The sequence below is a fragment of the Oncorhynchus nerka genome, linkage group LG18 (assembly GCF_034236695.1).
Source record: "Oncorhynchus nerka isolate Pitt River linkage group LG18, Oner_Uvic_2.0, whole genome shotgun sequence".
NCBI lineage: Eukaryota > Metazoa > Chordata > Actinopteri > Salmoniformes > Salmonidae > Oncorhynchus > Oncorhynchus nerka.
The window spans coordinates 3,428,936-3,448,411 of NC_088413.1; the positions used below are offsets into that span (position 1 = coordinate 3,428,936).

The 19,476-nt window shown below is 42.9% G+C and overlaps 1 pseudogene; it reads left to right on the plus strand.

Moving 5' to 3' along the window:
* Nucleotides 1-4,182: 4,182 nt before the first annotated feature.
* LOC135561706 (NACHT, LRR and PYD domains-containing protein 5-like) lies at nucleotides 4,183-17,998 on the plus strand (annotated as a pseudogene).
* Nucleotides 17,999-19,476: the final 1,478 nt, after the last annotated feature.

Sequence of the window (19,476 nt, forward strand, 5' to 3'; positions counted from 1 at the left end):
AGCTGTTGTAAGGGAATACCCCCTGTAGTGGACAAAAATGAATGGGAAGTCATTGGCATCGGACAAACCATATACACATTGTCCAATACCACCCAATTCGGCGTTGATTCATGCAAAGTGTATTGCAAATGCCATATGGCAATTGCCAGTTGTAACACTTTAAAAATCCAACAGGTGGCGAATGCGTTCCACCTTGGTTTTTCATATTGGAAATGTAACCCAAGTCAACGTCCAAAAGCAACATTTTGAAAAAATGATTTTTTTGTCAAAAACTTATCACCTCTTAGAAAAGTGCTTTCTGGACCGTTTTTTGAAATTCTTTCGATTTTTTTTTGTCAATTACACATGTGTAAGAACTGTATGAATACACTTTTGTCCAATTATATTATCATATTTTTTTTATTTTTTTTTACATGCGCATAAGGAATATGTTTTGTCCATTTTCAATATGATTTCATAGGAAGTCAAAAGTCAAAAGTCAAAAATGTCAAAATGTTGTAAAAAACTTCACACACCCTTAAAAAAGTGCTTTCTGGACCGTTTCAAATTCTTTCAATTTTGTGTCAATTACACACGTATAAGAACTGTATCAACATACTTTAGTCGTATTTTATTATTATGATTTCATAGGAAGTCAAAAGTCGAAAATGTGAACTTTTTTTAAAAAACGTATCACCCTTGTAAAAAAGTGCTTTCTGGACCGTTTTTCGAAATTGTTTCGATTTTATGTCAATTAATCATGTGTAAGAACTGTATGAATATGCTTTTGTAAAACATTTTTTTACTTGTGCATAATGAATATGATTTGTCCATTTGCAATATGATTTCATAGGAAGTCAAAAGTCACTTTTTGGGGGGCCAAATGCCATAAGAAATTTGACATGCTCAAAAATCCTGCAGAAATGCAAAATTGACTGGCCTGATGAACTCGGGATGGCTGGGCAGTGATAGTTGTTCCTTTCCATCACTCGTTGTGTTGATTTCATCATGTCCATTTGGTGATGTTTTTTCACTATAGAATCATATTGCAAATGCACATGCATTTGCAATATGTTTCAATGGGCATTTACCATAAGAAATTTGACATGCTCAAAAATCCTGCAGAAATGCTAAATTGACTGGCATGATGAACACAGGATGGCCGAGCAGTGATAGTTGTACCTTTCCATCACTCGTTGTGTTGATTTCATCATGTCCATTTGTTTATGTTTTCTCACTTTTGCAAAGTCACTGTGCATTTGCAATATGGTTCAATGGGCAGGTACCATCACGAATTTGTCATGCTATAAAAATCCTGCAGGAATGTGAAATTGACTGGCCCGATGAACACGGGATGGCTGGGCAGTGATTCTGGTTCATCTCAATCGCTCGTTAGAGTTGATTTCAGAATGTCACTTTGGTGATGGTACCTCACTGTTTAAACATATTGCAAATGGACAAGAGTCACCAGCAAGTCACCGTCCATCAGTCAATTAGATATCATTCTGACACCAAACTGATACAAACTGACACCAAACCCACTTTTTCCAACTCGTTTAGTAGCCAACTATCACATACTTCAGAGCTGGCCCAAAATTCACAACGCCTTCGGTTCAAACCATAAAAAAAACATAAAACACGTAGTTACGTTCTAGCTGCGGGTCCATTTCTTATGTTATGTGTAGGCCTAGCTGAGGCGACCCCGAATCCCAAGTTTCGGCTCGATCGGTCATTTGGTGTCCGAGCAAAACCCTAATTGATGCTGAAAATCCACTTTTTTCCATGACTTGCTACGGGGTCCTTGAATGAGCTATCGGACAGAAACGTTGGGTTCTGTCTCTATGGGCCGAGACGGTCGCAATGCACCTAGTCTTACGACTCTGGGACATTTCTAAATGTCGTCATTTTCGTGATGCAAAAATGAATTGAAGTCATTGCAAATGTACGAGGCTGTTTCTCGGTCCGAGAACCTTCTAGAGCCACGTAACTCACCACGCACTATCGACCTGAGGTCCAGAACAGGATTCTAAAGTTTCGGAACTCTAGGTCTGGCGGTTCTTTAAAAGTTCCAACAAGGTTAACTAATGCTGGCAGTGTATGTCTCTAACGCACCCCAATGGGTCCCTACTTCCAAGCTGTGTGTGTGTGTGATTTAGTTTTCCTTTGAAATTGTATGGGAAAAATGACTGATTTACAGTTCATGGGGTTGCCTAATCACATTTATGAAGTTTTGGAAAGATCTGATTTTTTAACCCTTTGAAACAGCTCCTGAGACACCAATTATGGCACTTGCGATTGGCACAGGAAGCTATAAGTCAACACATATCCTCATTGGGGTATGCTTTTACAGAATACTGAGTTTTAAGTCTTTAAGTTAAGAATTGACTGATCTACACAGGGTTGAATGTAGTCATTTTCACCTTTGAAGGTTATGTACATCAAAACACCTTTTGGGTCAATTTAACCACTTCCGGTTGCTCCAGGAAGCTTAGAATCGACACAGGTAGACCTCATAGTGGTCTGATGGACTGTCATAGAAGACAGGTTCATAAGGCATTCATAACCCACATAGGCTTCAGGTTGAATTTAGAGGTGCAGGCAATGTATTCCTATGGGGAGAGAAGTCAATGCAAATTGTTTGATGTAAACACCTTCTTTTAACTGGTAAGAGTTAATGCCACACGGTCAAGGTTAGGCTTGCACGGATCAGGAGGACCTTAGGAACGTACCTGAGGTCGAATTGTGCTTCTCACCCTAACAGTTCTCTCACTGTCACCCAAAACAAATGACATTTAGGGCTAGGCTTTATTTTGGGCCTACTTTTCAATGGTCGCTGCGCTTAGACCGAGCGAGCTACGGTCAAGCGGGGCATCTTGTTGAACTCGGCACGGCCTAGAGAATACGGAAATGCCATTGCAGGCTCTGTGTGTCTTTAAGCACCTCACTTTGTCACTCCATCCTTGCTGTGTGTGTGTGTCTCTGTGTGTGTGTGTGAGAGAAAGCTTTTCTTTGACATCTGTTGGGAGAAATGACTGACTTAAAGTTCATGGGGGTTGCCTAAATCACACATATGAAGTTTTGAAAAGATCTGACCTTTTTAACCCTTGGAAACTGCCACTATGACACCATTTAAGGCACTTCCGGTTGGCACAGGAAGCTATAAATAAACTCATATCCTGATTGGGGTATGCCTTTACAGAATCCTGAGTTTTAAGTCTTTACGTTAAGAACTGAGTTATTTACGGAGGGTTTAGTGAGTGTGTGTTATTTCAGAAAATCATAGAAAATCACAGAAATCTCGCAGAGCTCCACAGCACACTTTAAAAAGATTTGTATGAACACCCTGCAACTGGATCTGTAACCGTTGAAAAAAAACCCACCTATCTTTGAACATCACCAATCTGTCATGACTAGCTGTTGTTATGGAATCAGGGGCTCCAACCAGGAAGACTATGGAGTCAGGGGATCCAACCAGGTAGACTAGCTGTTGTTATGGAGTCAGGGGATCCAACCAGGCAGACTAGCTGTTGTTATGGAGTCAGGGGATCCAACCAGGTAGACTAGCTGTTGTTCTGGAGTCAGCGGGTGGGGATCTAACCAGGTAGACTAGCTGTTGTTATGGAGTCAGGGATCCAACCAGGTAGACTAGCTGTTGTTATGGAGTCAGGGGATCCAACCAGGCAGACTAGCTGTTGTTATGGAGTCAGGGGATCCAACCAGGTAGACTAGCTGTTGTTATGGAATCAGGGGATCTAACCAGGCAGACTAGCTGTTGTTATGGAGTCAGGGGATCCAACCAGGTAGACTAGCTGTTGTTATGGAGTCAGCTAGTGGGGATCCAAATCAAATTAATAATATTGGACTGTGTATGTTTAAATGCAACAAGACGTATCTGAACTCTGACCTCCGACAATAAAAGTGTTGTCATTGTTAATGGTTCTTCAATGTTCAGACATACTGTTCTGTTATTTCTTATTGTAGCTGAGTGAGCTGTGACTTACATCTAAAACAAGTCTCTCTGGAGAGAGAAAGGAGGGGACTACTGCCTCTAAAATGAGTCTCTCTGGGGAGAGAGAGGAGTGGACCACTGCCTCTAAAATGAGTCTCTCTGGGGAGACAGAGGAGGGGACCACTGCCTCTAAAATGAGTCTCTCTGGGGAGACAGAGGAGGGGACCACTGCCTCTAAAATGAGTCTCTGGGGAGACAGAGGAGGGGACCACTCCCTCTAAAATGAGTCTCTCTGGGGAGACAGAGGAGGGGACTACTGCCTCTAAAATGAGTCTCTCTGGGGAGACAGAGGAGAGGACCACTGCCTCTAAAATGACTCAAGACACCAGTTCAAAGAGGTAAGAGATGAATTGCAAAATATACATTGCTATTAAAAAAATCAAACTAAAGTGATCCCAAATTACATGGAATGTAGATCTACATAATTAATTTAAAAGGCCAAACAGGGATTTACCAATTGCAGACTGTAGCTTTAAAAGAAACTTCTAGAAGTTCCATTATACAGTTGTTAAAATGAAGTAGATGAGGTATTAATGTGATATTGATGAGATGATCTGTCTCCCTGTTTTGTTCAGTGTCCAGAAGCCCAGAGCAGAGTCCCCTACAACCAGCCTGCTATCAATGAAGAGTGATCAGCCACCTGCTTTCAGCCAGGAACCATTACCAGATGACAATAATGAAGTGCAGAGTTTGGACAGTGAGGATGCATTAAAGATCACACACAACCTTCTGGACAGAAGAAGTAAGACTGTGTTTCATATAATATTACAAAGAATGGTACAAAGGCCCTTATAAAACACACAAACTTATGAGTCCCAACTCTCATTGTTTTCCTACAGGTCAAACTCTGCTGACAGTGCAACAAGACATTAAGGCTAAACTGAAACACAAGTATCAACACATATCTGAAGGAATTGGAGACCATGGAAACCAAAGTCTGTTCAAGGACATCTACACAGAGCTCTACATCACAGAGGGTGGAAGTGGAGGGCTCAATAATGAACATGAGGTTAGACAGATAGAGATGGCATCCAAGAAACGAACCACACAAGAGACACCAATCAAATGCAACGACATCTTCAAGCCTTTACCTGGACAAGACAAACCAATCAGAACTGTGCTGACAAAAGGAATCGCTGGTGTTGGAAAAACAGTCTCTGTTCAGAAGGTCATCCTTGACTGGGCAGAGGGAAAAGCAAATCAGGACGTTCATTGCATGCTTCCTCTTCCTTTCCGTGATCTGAACCTGAAAAAGGACCAATACAGTCTGATGCAACTTCTTTCCCACTACTTGTCAGAGCTGAAAGAGATTGACAGCATTGAAGATGGTGAAACCAAAATTGTTTTCATTTTTGATGGTCTGGATGAGTGTCGACTTCCTCTAGACTTCAAAAACAATGAGAAGTGCTGTGATGTCACAAAGCCAACCTCAGTGGACGTGCTGCTGACAAATCTCATCAAGGGGAATCTTCTTCCCTCTGCTCTCCTCTGGATAACCACACGACCTGCAGCAGCCAATCAGATCCCTCCTGAGTGTGTTGACCAGGTGACTGAGGTACGAGGGTTCAATGATCCACAGAAGAAGGAGTACTTCAGGAAGAAAATAACAGATCAGATTCTGGCCAATGAAATCATCAAACACATGAAGACATCAAGGAGCCTCCACATCATGTGCCACATGCCAGTCTTCTGTTGGATATCAGCCACTGTCCTTGAGATGATGCTGAAAGAGGCAGAGAAGGATGAAGTCCCCAAAACTCTGACCCAGATGTACTCACACTTCATACTCATCCAAATCATTGCGAAAAACAAGAAGTACAACAAAGCCACAAAGACAAACGCAAAGGAACTGTCTCAGTCAGACAAAGAGATGATCCTGAAACTGGCAAAACTTGCTTTCCAACAGTTGCAGAAGGGCAACCTGATCTTCTATGAGGAGGACCTGAGAGATTGTGGCCTTGATGTCACAGAGGCATCAGAGTACTCAGCATTGTGTACAGAGATCTTTAAAGAGGAATCTGGGCTGTACCAAGACAAGGTCTACAGCTTTGTGCATCTGAGCATTCAGGAGTTTCTAGCAGCAGTGCATGCTTTAGAATCATGTCTGGACAAGAAGGAAAATGTTTTCTCCCCCACTAGTGATGATGAAGAGAAGGAGTCAATCCAGTTGTCTGACTTACACAGGAGAGCAGTGGACCAGGCCTTGAAGAGTGAGAATGGACACCTGGACCTGTTCCTCCGCTTCCTTCTGGGTCTCTCACTGGAGTCCAATCAGAATCTGTTACAAGGCCTTCTGACACAGACAGGAAGTACAGCACAGACCAATAAGGAAGCAGTTAAAATAACAGTCAGGTACCTTTCAGACAACATCAAGGAGGAATCCTCACCAGAAAGGATCATCAACTTGTTCCACTGTCTGAATGAACTTGGTGCCAACTCTCTTGTTGAAGACATGCAGACCTCGCTGCGTTCAGGAACTCTTTTAGAAACAAGACTAAAACCTCATCAATGTTCAGCCCTGGCCTACCTGTTATTGATGTCAGAGGAGGTGCTGGAGGAGTTTGACCTGAAGACATACAACACATCAGAGGAAGGTTATCAGAGGTTGCTGCCTGTAGTGAAAACCTGCAAGAGAGCACTGTGAGTTCTGTTATTGAGTTGATGTTTACAGTATCATTATAATGAAGGATTTGTATATCTAACTGATTATCTCCTCTCTCCAGACTGGATCACTGTGAACTCACATATGAATCCTGTGAGACTCTGGCCTCAGCTCTGCAGACACCAAACTCCCCCCTGAGAGAACTGGACCTCAGCTACAATGACCTGGGAGACAGAGGAGTGGAGCTGCTCTGTGTTGGACTAACCAGTCCACTCTGCAACATACAGACACTAGTGTGAGTTAAATATCTTGACTGAGTTTGTATGTTTTTAACATTGGTTAATCAAGTCCTTCTATTATTGTCTTAATGCATCTCAATTTCTTAAAGCTTTGCATATTTAACAGTGTATCGACATATCTCCTCTCTCCAGACTGGCTGACTGTTACCTCACATATAAATCCTGTGAGATTCTGACCTCATCTCTGCAGACACCAAACTCCCCCCTGAGAGAACTGGACCTCAGCTACAATGAACTGGAAGACAGAGGAGTGGAGCTGCTCTGTGTTGGACTAACCAGTCCACTCTGCAACATACAGACACTAGTGTGAGTTAAATATCTTGACTGAGTTTGTATGTTTTTAACATTGGTTGATCATGTCCTTCTGTTATTGTCTTAATGCATCTCAATTTCGTAAAGCTTTGCAGATTTAACAGTGTATCAACATATCTCCTCTCTCCAGACTGGTTGACTGTACAATCACATATGAATCCTGTGAGACTCTGGCCTCAGCTCTGCAGACACCAAACTCCCCCCTGAGAGAACTGGACCTCAGCTACAATGACCTGGGAGACAGAGGAGTGGAGCTGCTCTGTGTTGGACTAACCAGTCCACTCTGCAACATACAGACACTAGTGTGAGTTAAATATCTTCAGTATGAGTTATTATGTGAATGTTTTAAACATGTGTTAATCATGTGATCTTCTGCCCTCTAGTCTGGGTCAGTGTGGTCTGACAGAGGGTTGCTGTTCAGATCTGGCATCAGTCCTGAGTTCACCCAACTCACAACTGAAACAACTGGAGCTGAGAGACAATGACCTGCAGGACTCAGGAGTTACACTGCTGTCTGCTGGACTGGAGGATCCAGACTGTAAACTACACACACTGGGGTAAGTACAGCTGTTTCAGTCAGGTCTGTACTGAGCTTAGTAAAACAAATACGGTATAAATCTGATGTTTCATCACAATGTTTGTGTCATGGACAAATGTATTCGTGTCCTACAAGATGATTGACACCAGTACATCAACCTAGACAGCTGTTGTGTCTCTCTGTAGGCTGTCTGGCTGTCTGGTCACAGAGGAGGGCTGTGCTGCTCTGTCTTCAGCTCTGAGGTCAAACCCCTCCCACCTGAAAGAGCTGGACCTGAGCTACAATCACCCAGGAGACTCTGCAGGGGACTGCTTTCAGCTGCTCTGGTGGATCCCACATATAAGCTGATGAAGCTGAAGTAAGTCAGAATAGATGTCCTGATAGTGTGAGCAGCGGTTGTGTCATATGTAGTGTAGTAGGGTCAGTAACATGAGGACATGATGGTAGAATTAAGGGGAAGTTTACCCAGCAGGCTGAGCACTCCAACACAGCATACATCATCACCACATGAATACTCTTCTTCTGCACCTCTGATATCCTGTTGGAATTGTACTCTGTTCTGTATGCAGTAGTTAGGATAGAATACCTGTATGTCTCTAGTAATGAATTGTACTCTGTTCTGTATGCAGTAGGTAGGATAGAATACCTGTATGTCTCTAGTAATGAACTGTACTCTATTCTGTATGCAGTAGGTAGGATAGAATACCTGTATGTCTCTAGTAATGAATTGTACTCTGTTCTGTATGCAGTAGGTAGGATAGAATACCTGTATGTCTCTAGTAATGAATTGTACTCTGTTCTGTATGCAGTAGGTAGGATAGAATACCTGTATGTCTCTAGTAATGAATTGTACTCTGTTCTGTATGCAGTAGGTAGGATAGAATACCTGTATGTCTCTAGTAATGAATTGTACTCTGTTCTATATGCAGTAGGTAGGATAGAATACCTGTATGTCTCTAGTAATGAATTGTACTCTGTTCTGTATGCAGTAGGTAGGATAGTATACCTGTATGTCTCTAGTAATGAACTGTACTCCATTCTGTATGCAGTAGGTAGGATAGAATACCTGTATGTCTCTAGTAATGCATTGTACTCCATTCTGTATGCAGTAGGTAGGATAGAATACCTGTATGTTTCTAGTAATGGACTTGGATAGTGCACCAGAACACAACAATATGGTTTAAATGTTGACTGCTTTATTAGGTCTTTGTCAGTCAATAACCTGTTTCTCCTACAGTGTGGATCATGGTGGAGAGTGCAGGCTGAAATCAGGGCCGCGGAAATGTAAGTCTCTTCAATCCTATTTAACTGTATATTCAGAACTATAGTAACATAGTAACTAATCTATACCTGTTCTGTACCTACAAAACAACATTTTATATGAAGATGTGGTTTGATTAAACTCTCCTTTTGTCTACAGATGCCTGTCATCTCACCCTGGACCCAAATACAGCAAACCCATACCTGATACTGTCTGAGGGGAACAGGAAGGTGACATTGGTGGAAGAGAAGCAGCATTATGAAGACCATCCAGACAGATTGGATCATCCCCAAGTTCTCTGCAGAGAAGGCTTATCTGGAGGTCGTTATTACTGGGAGGTGGAGAGGGATGGTGACGGGGCTTTCATTGGTGTGGCGTACAAAGGAATGAAGAGGAAGGGAGGGGAGGATGACCGTAGGATTGGACACAATAAGGAGTCTTGGTGTTTAGTCTACTATGATAGTGGTTATAACTTTTACCATAATGGAGTCATCAGATACAGTCGACCAGATACTTTTGCTGTTTCTAAGAGAGTTGGAGTGTATCTGGACTGGCCAGCTGGTACGTTGTCCTTCTATAGTGTGTCCTCCTCTGGTACAGTGACACACTTCTACACAGAACACACCACATTCACTGAACCCCTCTATCCTGGGTTTATAATGTACTCCTCCGACTACACCTCATTGACCCTGTGTCAGATCGATGACCAACACATTCAGAGGTGAGTCATAGCGATGTTTCATCATTTGTTTTCCTCTTGAATCATTTCTACAATTAGATTAGTAGTAGTGGTGTGTTTTAATGTGTTCTGTTGGACCTACAGACAGTTAGATTAGTAGTAGTGGTGTGTTTTAATGTGTTCTGTTGGACCTACAGACAGTTAGATTAGTAGTAGTAGTGGTGTGTTTTAATGTGTTCTGTTGGACCTACAGACAGTTAGATTAGTAGTAGTGGTGTGTTGTAATGTGTTCTGTTGGACCTACAGACAGTTAGACTAGTAGTAGTAGTGGTGTGTTTTAATGTGTTCTGTTGGACCTACAGACAGTTAGACTAGTAGTAGTAGTGGTGTGTTTTAATGTGTTCTGTTGGACCTACAGACAGTTAGACCAGTAGTAGTACCTGACATGATGACTCCTTGCTGTCCCCAATCCACCTGACTGTGCTGCTGCTCCAGTTTCAACTGTTCTGCCTTATTATTATTCAACCATGCTGGTAATTTATGAACATTTGAACATCTTGGCCATGTTCTGTTATAATCTCCACCCGACACAGCCAGAAGAGGACTGGCCACCCCACATAGCCTGGTTCCTCTCTAGGTTTCTTCCTAGGTTTTGGCCTTTCTAGGGAGTTTTTCCTAGCCACCGTGCTTCTACACCTGCATTGCTTGCTGTTTGGGGTTTTAGGCTGGGTTTCTGTACAGCACTTTGAGATATCAGCTGATGTACGAAGGGCTATATATAAAAATAAAAATAAATAAAAATAAATAAATAGTAGTAGTGGTGTGTTTTAATGTGTTAGGCGCACAATTGGTCCAGCGTCATCCGGGTTAGGGGAGGGTTTGGCTGGTGTAGGCCGTCATTGTAAATAACAATGTGTTCTGAACTGACTTGCTTAGTTAAATGTCACCATCAGTATTGACTTTATGGAAGGTGACATAGTGGGTTATGTCACATTTAGGCAATGCAGCCTACATAGGGAGCTGTCCTGTCACCCTTTATACATCCTTTGTACTGCTTATGAAGACTGTATGTATGCTATATAAAGCCTTTATACGTTGTATTTAGTTTAATCACAGTCTATCCTTCTGCTTTACCAAATCCAGAGACCATGGTGGAGAGAGTTGTATCAAGCCTGGACCTGAGGACACCAGAGACCATGGTGGAGAGTGTTGGATCAAGCCTGGACCTGAGGACACCAGAGACCATGGTGGAGAGTGTTGGATAAAGCCTGGACCTGAGGACACCAGAGACCATGGTGGAGAGAGTTGGATAAAGCCTGGACCTGAGGACACCAGAGACCATGGTGGAGAGAGTTGGATCAAGCCTGGACCTGAGGACACCAGAGACCATGGTGGAGAGTGTTGGATCAAGCCTGGACCTGAGGACACCAGAGACCATGGTGTAGAGTGTTGTATCAAGCCTGGACCTGAGGACACCAGAGACCATGGTGGAGAGTGTTGGATCAAGCCTGGACCTGAGGACACCAGAGACCATGGTGGAGAGTGTTGGATCGAGTTTGGACCTGAGGACACCAGAGACCATGGTGGAGAGTGTTGGATAAAGCCTGGACCTGAGGACACCAGAGACCATGGTGGAGAGTGTTGGATCAAGCCTGGACCTGAGGACACCAGAGACCATGGTGGAGAGAGTTGGATCAAGCCTGGACCTGAGGACACCAGAGACCATGGTGGAGAGTGTTGTATCAAGCCTGGACCTGAGGACACCAGAGACCATGGTGGAGAGAGTTGGATCAAGCCTGGACCTGAGGACACCAGAGACCATGGTGGAGAGTGTTGGATAAAGCCTGGACCTGAGGACACCAGAGACCATGGTGGAGAGAGTTGGATAAAGCCTGGACCTGAGGACACCAGAGACCATGGTGGAGAGTGTTGGATAAAGCCTGGACCTGAGAAATGTGAGTGTTATTTGATTTAATTGTTTTTAAATCAAAATAGTTTTAAAGCATTCATTGTAGTTGATTTCAAGGCAAGGAACACAATCACAATCTATTTGGTCAAAACAAACTTAAAGGTAGAGTCAGCGATATGACGTAGATGCACAACGTAAACAGCAGAGTGGGTCAATTTCTACAACAACTAAGAGTGTTGGAGAGCAAGGCTAAACTTCTCTGCTGTTTTGGTCCCGTGACTAACACTCTGTAAGAGAGTGAAGAGAACCCACGCACATGGGCAGATACTGTGTGTGACTGTGAGAGAGAGAAGTCAAGCATCTTGCTCATCACAATATCTGTGGTGCTGCTCGTATATCATCATTTATCTGACTCTACCTTTAAGCTCTCGTCCTAGGATCTACCAGAAATCAGGCAACATCTAGAAAACATGGACCAGAACGATGTTGTTTCCTGCTTCCACAAACATTAATTAATATAACGCTAATGTCAGATTATGGTATGCTAATGAGTGTACATTTTGAGACTGTTGCTCACTTATATTCATTTTTATTACAATTCTATTTAATGATTATTAATTCATTATTACATGAGATTGTCCATTTTAAATAACTACTTTTGACTTCAGGGATTCCTCAGAGCTGTAAGACTTGTGACCATGTTGAGGTAAGTCATTATGTCAATTCTTACTTTTACATACCTGCAGGAGTCAGACACAGTCTCAAAGCCAGGTGTGTACTGACCAACCATTCATACTGGGATATAGACAGTCCTGTGTTCTGCTTGTAGGCATGCAGGACTTTAGCTGTTGTCATATTTTGTCTTTAGACAGTTTAATTGATAAATCACCAGCATTCCATGTAACATTGAATAAATACATTAGATTAGTTACTTTGGTTAATGGGCCAGTTTCCCGGACACATTAAGTCTAGTCCTGGACCTTAAAGAACTTTCTATTGAAACTTCCATTGAGCATGCTTTTTAGTCCAGCACTAGACTCAATCTGTGTCCAGGAAACAGGCCCCATATGTATTACTGACATGCTTGTCCTTGTTCAGGACTCCACACACTGGCTTCAGATTGAACCCTTGACTTCCACTGTCCAGGGAGTGACAATGTTCAGGTAAAATAACTACTTTTAACATTTCATTCCCCTTGCTAGTGTATTTCCCCATTACCTTTGGGAATAGTCTTCTAATCCAACCTCCCTATTTGACCATTGACCTTCTCTACCATATCTTGTTGTTGCCTTCAGGCACAGGACACCCAAAGGGAGTTATGAGTGCACAGTGTCTGGTCTCCGCTGGCTGTGTGAGAGAGATGTCATTCTGAAGTATCACTTCAGGAACTGGGAACCCTACAGTCAACTTCTGAAAGACATGCAGTACACACAAGGTGGTCCATTGCTGGACATCACTATGGAGTTAGGTGAACTGGAGGAAGTTCATCTGCCACACTTTGTCTGTTTAGGTAAAACCATATAGAAATAATATTCAGAAAGACATTTCCATGTAACTGAGTTTCACTTCCTGAATTAATGAATTCATTATTCTGGGAGTTTGAGTTTACTGTGATCTGGTACTGCATATTCTTTGTGTTTGAGTTGGATGATACAATATTTGTCGTTCTGTCTCCTTTGTATTGTGTTGTTCAGGGCCCAACCCTTCCCTGAGGAATGAGATGAAGATTCTTCATGTAGAGGAACATGGAGTGTCTTTTGAGGAAGTGCATGAGGTCACCAGATTCCATGTTAAGATTCTCCATCCCAAGTTCTCAGCTATCTCTGTTATACTGAGGTTACTGTCTTGGAACGTAGACGTTCACTGTGAGCTGATGCTCTATCTGACAGTGATGAAGGAAACACTAATTCCACGCCTATACCTGTTTCCCAGTAACCCCGGCCAAATACAGGTGAGGTATCATTATTATAGAGATGACCTTAAACTGCACCCCTGGTTAGTTATGTTGACACTCATTAAATGAAGATAAATGTGTTGCTTTTCTCCTTAACGGAAAAGATTTCAAGACGAAACTTGGTGAGCATAGGTTTGGCATAATGGGCAGTTGGCCCCGAACAAGATGGTGTCGAGGCCTCAAAGCTTTTTGAGTTTTCTGAATCATGTTTGAATCAGACTATACATTGACTGGCTGGGTATTTCGTGCCTCGTTTCACAGGCTGTGGAACAACAGGAATCAAAGTTTCAAGGGTCTAAAAGGTTTCCCATCACAAGACCAGAGCGGTCCTTCAAACTGAATAGTTACTTCAGACTGAACATTCCCTGTTCTACTGCCATCAATCCACCGGTACAGTTTTAGTTGACTAAGAACATGAATCTGACATTTAAGTCACAGTTCTATGCATTGATCTCTCTCTCTCTCTCTCACCATCTCTCTCTCTCTCTCTCTCTCTCTCTCTCTCTCTCTCTCTCTCTCTCTCTCTCTCTCTCTCTCTCTCTCTCTCTCAATTCAATTCAAATGACTTTATTGGCATGGGAAACATGTTCACATTGCTAAAGCAGTCTCTCTCTCTCCCTCCAGAGGATTCATCTCATACAAAGAGACACCACACCAAGCTTTTTCAAGGCGATTGTGAAAATAACAGGGATTGACATTGAGATGGAGTTATTCAGTGATGATGAGAGGATAGTATGGACAGAAATAGTATCACGAGGTAGGAGCACATGTCAATCATCACTTTGTACTTTTGTACCAGATGTTATTTAGAGTGATATAACCTCATGTTGTTTATCTTTCAGATGAATACTATCAGAACCAAGGTAAGACCCAGATGCAGACAGTCCAAGTAACAGTGTTTATTGTAACAGGGGCAGGCAAAGACAGGTCAAGGCAGGGGTCAGTAAACCAGAGGTGGGTTAAAGGTACAGGTCGGCAGGCGGGGTCAGGGACAGGAGCAGCCAGAGTGGTCAGGCAGGCGGGGTCAGGGACAGGGGAAGCCAGAGTGGTCAGGCAGGCGGGGTCAGGGACAGGAGCAGCCAGAGTGGTCAGGCAGGCGGGGTCAGGGGCAGGAGCAGCCAGAGTGGTCAGGAAGGCGGGGTCAGGGACAGGGGCAGCCAGAGTGGTCAGGCAGGCGGGGTCAGGGGCAGCCAGAGTGGTCAGGCAGGCGGGGTCAGGGACAGGGGCAGCCAAAGTGGTCAGGCAGGCGGGGTCAGGGACAGGGGCAGCCAGAGTGGTCAGGCAGGCGGGGTCAGGGACAGGGGCAGCCAGAGTGGTCAGGCAGGCATTTCAAGACGAAACTTGGTGAGCATAGGTTTGGCGTAATGTGCAGTTGACCCCGAACAAGATGGCATCGAGGCCTCAATGCTTTTGAGTTATGGCCATTTTTCTGGGATTAAAGGTCAAACACGAATATAGAGCGCTAATTTGACCGCTTTACGTCAAAGTACATAAACCTACGGTGTTAGGAAAAAATAACCAGCCATTTATGTATCGTAATTTAACTTCTCTGCGCTACGCATCCGGAGTACAGGATCACTTTCCTAAACAACCGCTAAATTGCAGGGCACCAAATGCATAAATATTACTAAAAATATTTAGAATCATGCAATCACAAGTCAAATATACCAAAACAGAGCTTAGCTTGTTGTTAATCCACCTATCGTGTCAGATTTTGAAAATATATTTTACAGCGAAAGAAATCCAAGCTTTTGTGAGTGTAGCTTTCAATGCTACAACAGCTTAGCCTTATATTAGCTTGGTTAGCTTGGTCACGAAAGTAAGAAAAAGCAATAAAATGAATCGGTTACCTTTGATAATCTTCAGACGTTTCCACTCACGAGACTCCCAGTTACACAACAAATCTTCTTTTTGTTCGATAAATATGACTTTTATCACAAAAAAACACCATTTGGGTTGCGCATTATGCTCAGAAAATCAAAGCCGTATTCCGTTCGACAAATTCCAAAAAGTATCCGTAATGGTTGTAGAAACTGGTTTAATTTTGACTGACTTGAATATGAATTGACGACAACCCTGGAGTCAGCTCAAAACAAGACATGACTATCAGAGGAACTGGAGAGACTGTTAGATGTAGAAACAGCTGCTGTTCACCCTTCAAGACATATTCATTTATTTCACCCCCCTTCAGCATTAACACTCTCTGGGATTCCTGCTGAGGAGTTTCTGAAGAAACACAGGTCTGAACTCATTCAGGGAGTCAAAAACCCAATGCCAATAGCAGATGATCTGTTGTCAAAGAGCATGATTGGTGATGAAGAGTACTCCAGAATAAAAGCTGAAACAACTGAACAGGAGCGAATGAGAGAACTACTGAATGCAGTCCTCCCTAAAGGACCAGAAGTGATGGGAGCTTGTCTCAAAGCTCTCAGTGAACATGAACACCATCTTGTTAAGTACTTGAGTGAATCTAGGTAAGACCGGTTTCTTTTCTCCCTCCCTTGAATATGTGGAATGATTAAATATAGGTCAAATAAAAACATAGCTACCCAGATCAAAGAGAGTCTTTTTCAGAATGGAACCATGTTTTTGTGTTGCTGCCTGTAATATATTTATATTTTTATAGTTCTATCATAGGACCATCATCAAATCATTACCTCAGGTGTATATCAGGACCATCATCACATCATTATCTCAGGTGTATCATAGGACCATCATCACATCATTATCTCAGGTGTATCATAGGACCATCATCACATCATTACCTCAGGTGTATATCAGGACCATCATCACATCATTATCTCAGGTGTATCAGGACCATCATCACATCATTATCTCAGGTGTATCTCACCCTCCTTCTTCTCCATACTTTCTGATATCCCTCTTCCCTTCTCCTCCATCCTCTGTCTTGTAGCACCTAATCTGAAGATGCTGAGACCTGTCTCCTAGTCTGTGGACGAAGACACTTCACCTAATCTGAAGATGCTGAGGCCTGTCTTCTAGTCTGTGGACAAAGACACTTCTTCACCTAATCTGAAGATGTTGAGGCCTGTCTTCTAGTCTGTGGACAAAGACACTTCACCTAATCTGATGATGCTGAGGCCTGTCTTCTAGTCTGTGGACAAAGACACTTCTTCACCTAATCTGAAAATGCTGAGGCCTGTCTTCTAGTCTGTGGACAAAGACACTTCTTCACCTAATCTGAAAATGCTGAGGCCTGTCTCTAGTCTGTGGACAAAGACACTTCTTCACCTAATCTGAAGATGCTGAGGCCTGTCTTCTAGTCTGTGGACGAAGACACTTCTTCACCTAATCTGAAGATGCTGAGGCCTGTCTTCTAGTCTGTGGACGAAGACACTTCTTCACCTAATCTGAAGATGCTGAGGCCTGTCTCCTAGTCTGTGGACGAAGACACTTCTTCACCTAATCTGAAGATGCTGAGGCCTGTCTCCTAGTCTGTGTACGAAGACACTTCTTCACCTAATCTGAAGATGCTGAGGCCTGTCTCCTAGTCTGTGGACAAAGACACTTCTTCACCTAATCTGAAGATGCTGAGGCCTGTCTTCTAGTCTGTGGACAAGACACTTCTTCACCTAATCTGAAGATGCTGAGGCCTGTCTTCTAGTCTGTGGACGAAGACACTTCTTCACCTAATCTGATGATGCTGAGGCCTGTCTTCTAGTCTGTGGACAAAGACACTTCTCCACCTAATCTGAAGATGCTGAGGCCTGTCTTCTAGTCTGTGGACAAAGACACTTCTCCACCTAATCTGAAGATGCTGAGGCCTGTCTCCTAGTCTGTTGAGGCTAGATGTTGAGGCCTGTCTCCTAGTCTGTTGAGGCTAGATGTTGAGGCCTGTCTCCTAGTCTGTGGACTAAGACACTTCTCCACCTAATCTGAAGATGCTGAGGCCTGTCTTCTAGTCTGTGGACAAAGACACTTCTCCACCTAATCTGAAGATGCTGAGGCCTGTCTTCTAGTCTGTGGACAAAGACACTTAAGTGATTTTAAGGGAAATGTTTGTTTGTGCTATTCTTTTAACAAATGTCTGTGTTTTATTCATGTGCTGTTCTGTAAACTAATGTGTGTGTTCATCAAGTGGCTGACTGTACAAATCCTCACTATCAGTAGCTGTAATTTGGCAGTAAGGCCAGACGTTGGTTTGAGAAGGAGATATCTCAGTTTCAAGGTCTCATCTTAGAGAGAAGAAGTCTCGTGAGGTGTTGGTCTGTCAAATGCTATGAACCAGTATTGGTCGGTCACATGAATGGAACAAAACGGTAATGATTAATTAATTATGCTAAATCATGCAAATGTAACTTGTCTGTGTATAGCTATATATTAGAAAACTGCTGGGGCTGCCCCAGGCATAGCCCCTGATTGACATGTGTACTATGGTGCATTTAGTTGGTTGGAACCTCTCCAGCTCACTGACAATAAATAATGATTCATTTAAGATTGACTTTGAGTGTCACTGTGTGAGGCTAGTCAAAGATACACACCACCACGTTGACATCTTGACCAAAGACCTTCCTTAGATTCTTTATGGGATTACAACTCACTCTGTCTGAAGGAAATGAGGAAATGGGCTCATGAAAGGGGGGTAGCTGAGAAGGCAGAGAAGGCACGTGACATCACCGACATGGTGTTGAGAAAAGGAACTGAGTCAAGTTACAGGATGATCAACCTTATTTGGGGAACAACCTAATGGTAGAATGGATAGTAACAGTGTTGGGGTACCAACCTAATGGTAGAATGGGTAGTAACATTGTTGGGGAACAACCTAATGGTAGAATGGATAGTAACAGTGTTGGGGTACCAACCTAATGGTAGAATGGGTAGTAACATTGTTGGGGTACCAACCTCATGGTAGAATGGGTAGTAACAGTGTTGGGGTACCAACCTCATGGTAGAATGGGTAGTAACAGTGTTGGGGTACCAACCTCATGGTAGAATGGATAGTAACAGTGTTGGGAGTACCAACCTAATGGTAGAATGTATAGTAACAGTGTTGGGGTACCAACCTAATGGTAGAATGGATAGTAACAGTGTTGGGGTACCAACCTAATCGTAGAATGGATAGTAACAGTGCTGGGGTATCAACCTAATGGTAGAATGTATAGTAACAGTGTTGGGGTACCAACCTAATGGTAGAATGGATAGTAACAGTGTTGGGGTACCAACCTAATCGTAGAATGGATAGTAACAGTGCTGGGGTATCAACCTAATGGTAGAATGGATAGTAACAGTGTTGGGGTACCAACCTAATGGTAGAATGGATAGTAACAGTGTTGGGGTACCAACCTAATGGTAGAATGGATAGTAACAGTGTTGGGGTACCAACCTAATGGTAGAATGGATAGTAACAGTGTTGATCCTGATCCTAGACCAATTAAATATAGTTGTTGGTTCCTAACATGGTTCTGTCGTGCTCTTGTTCGAGTTTTAACATGATAAAGAGAAAGTATTCTGTTTCTGGGTAGTTTACTACATACACACCTGTTACATACACACCTGTTACATACACACCTGTTACAAAGATACCTGTTACATACACACCTGTTACATCATTCATACACACCTGTTACATATACACCTGTTATGTGATCATTCATACACGCCTGTTACATACACAACTGTCACATACACACCTGTTACATACACACCTGTTACAAAGATACCTGTTACATATACACCTGTTACATACACACCTGTTACAGAGATACCTGTTGCATTCACACCTGTTGCATGATCATTCATACACACCTGTCACATACACACCTGTTCCGTGATCATTCATACACACCTGTTACATACACACCTGTTACAAAGATACCTGTTGCATTCACACCTGTTACATGATCATTCATACACACCTGTTATGTGATCATTCATACACACGTCTACTTGGATCATAACACACCTGTTCAGAAA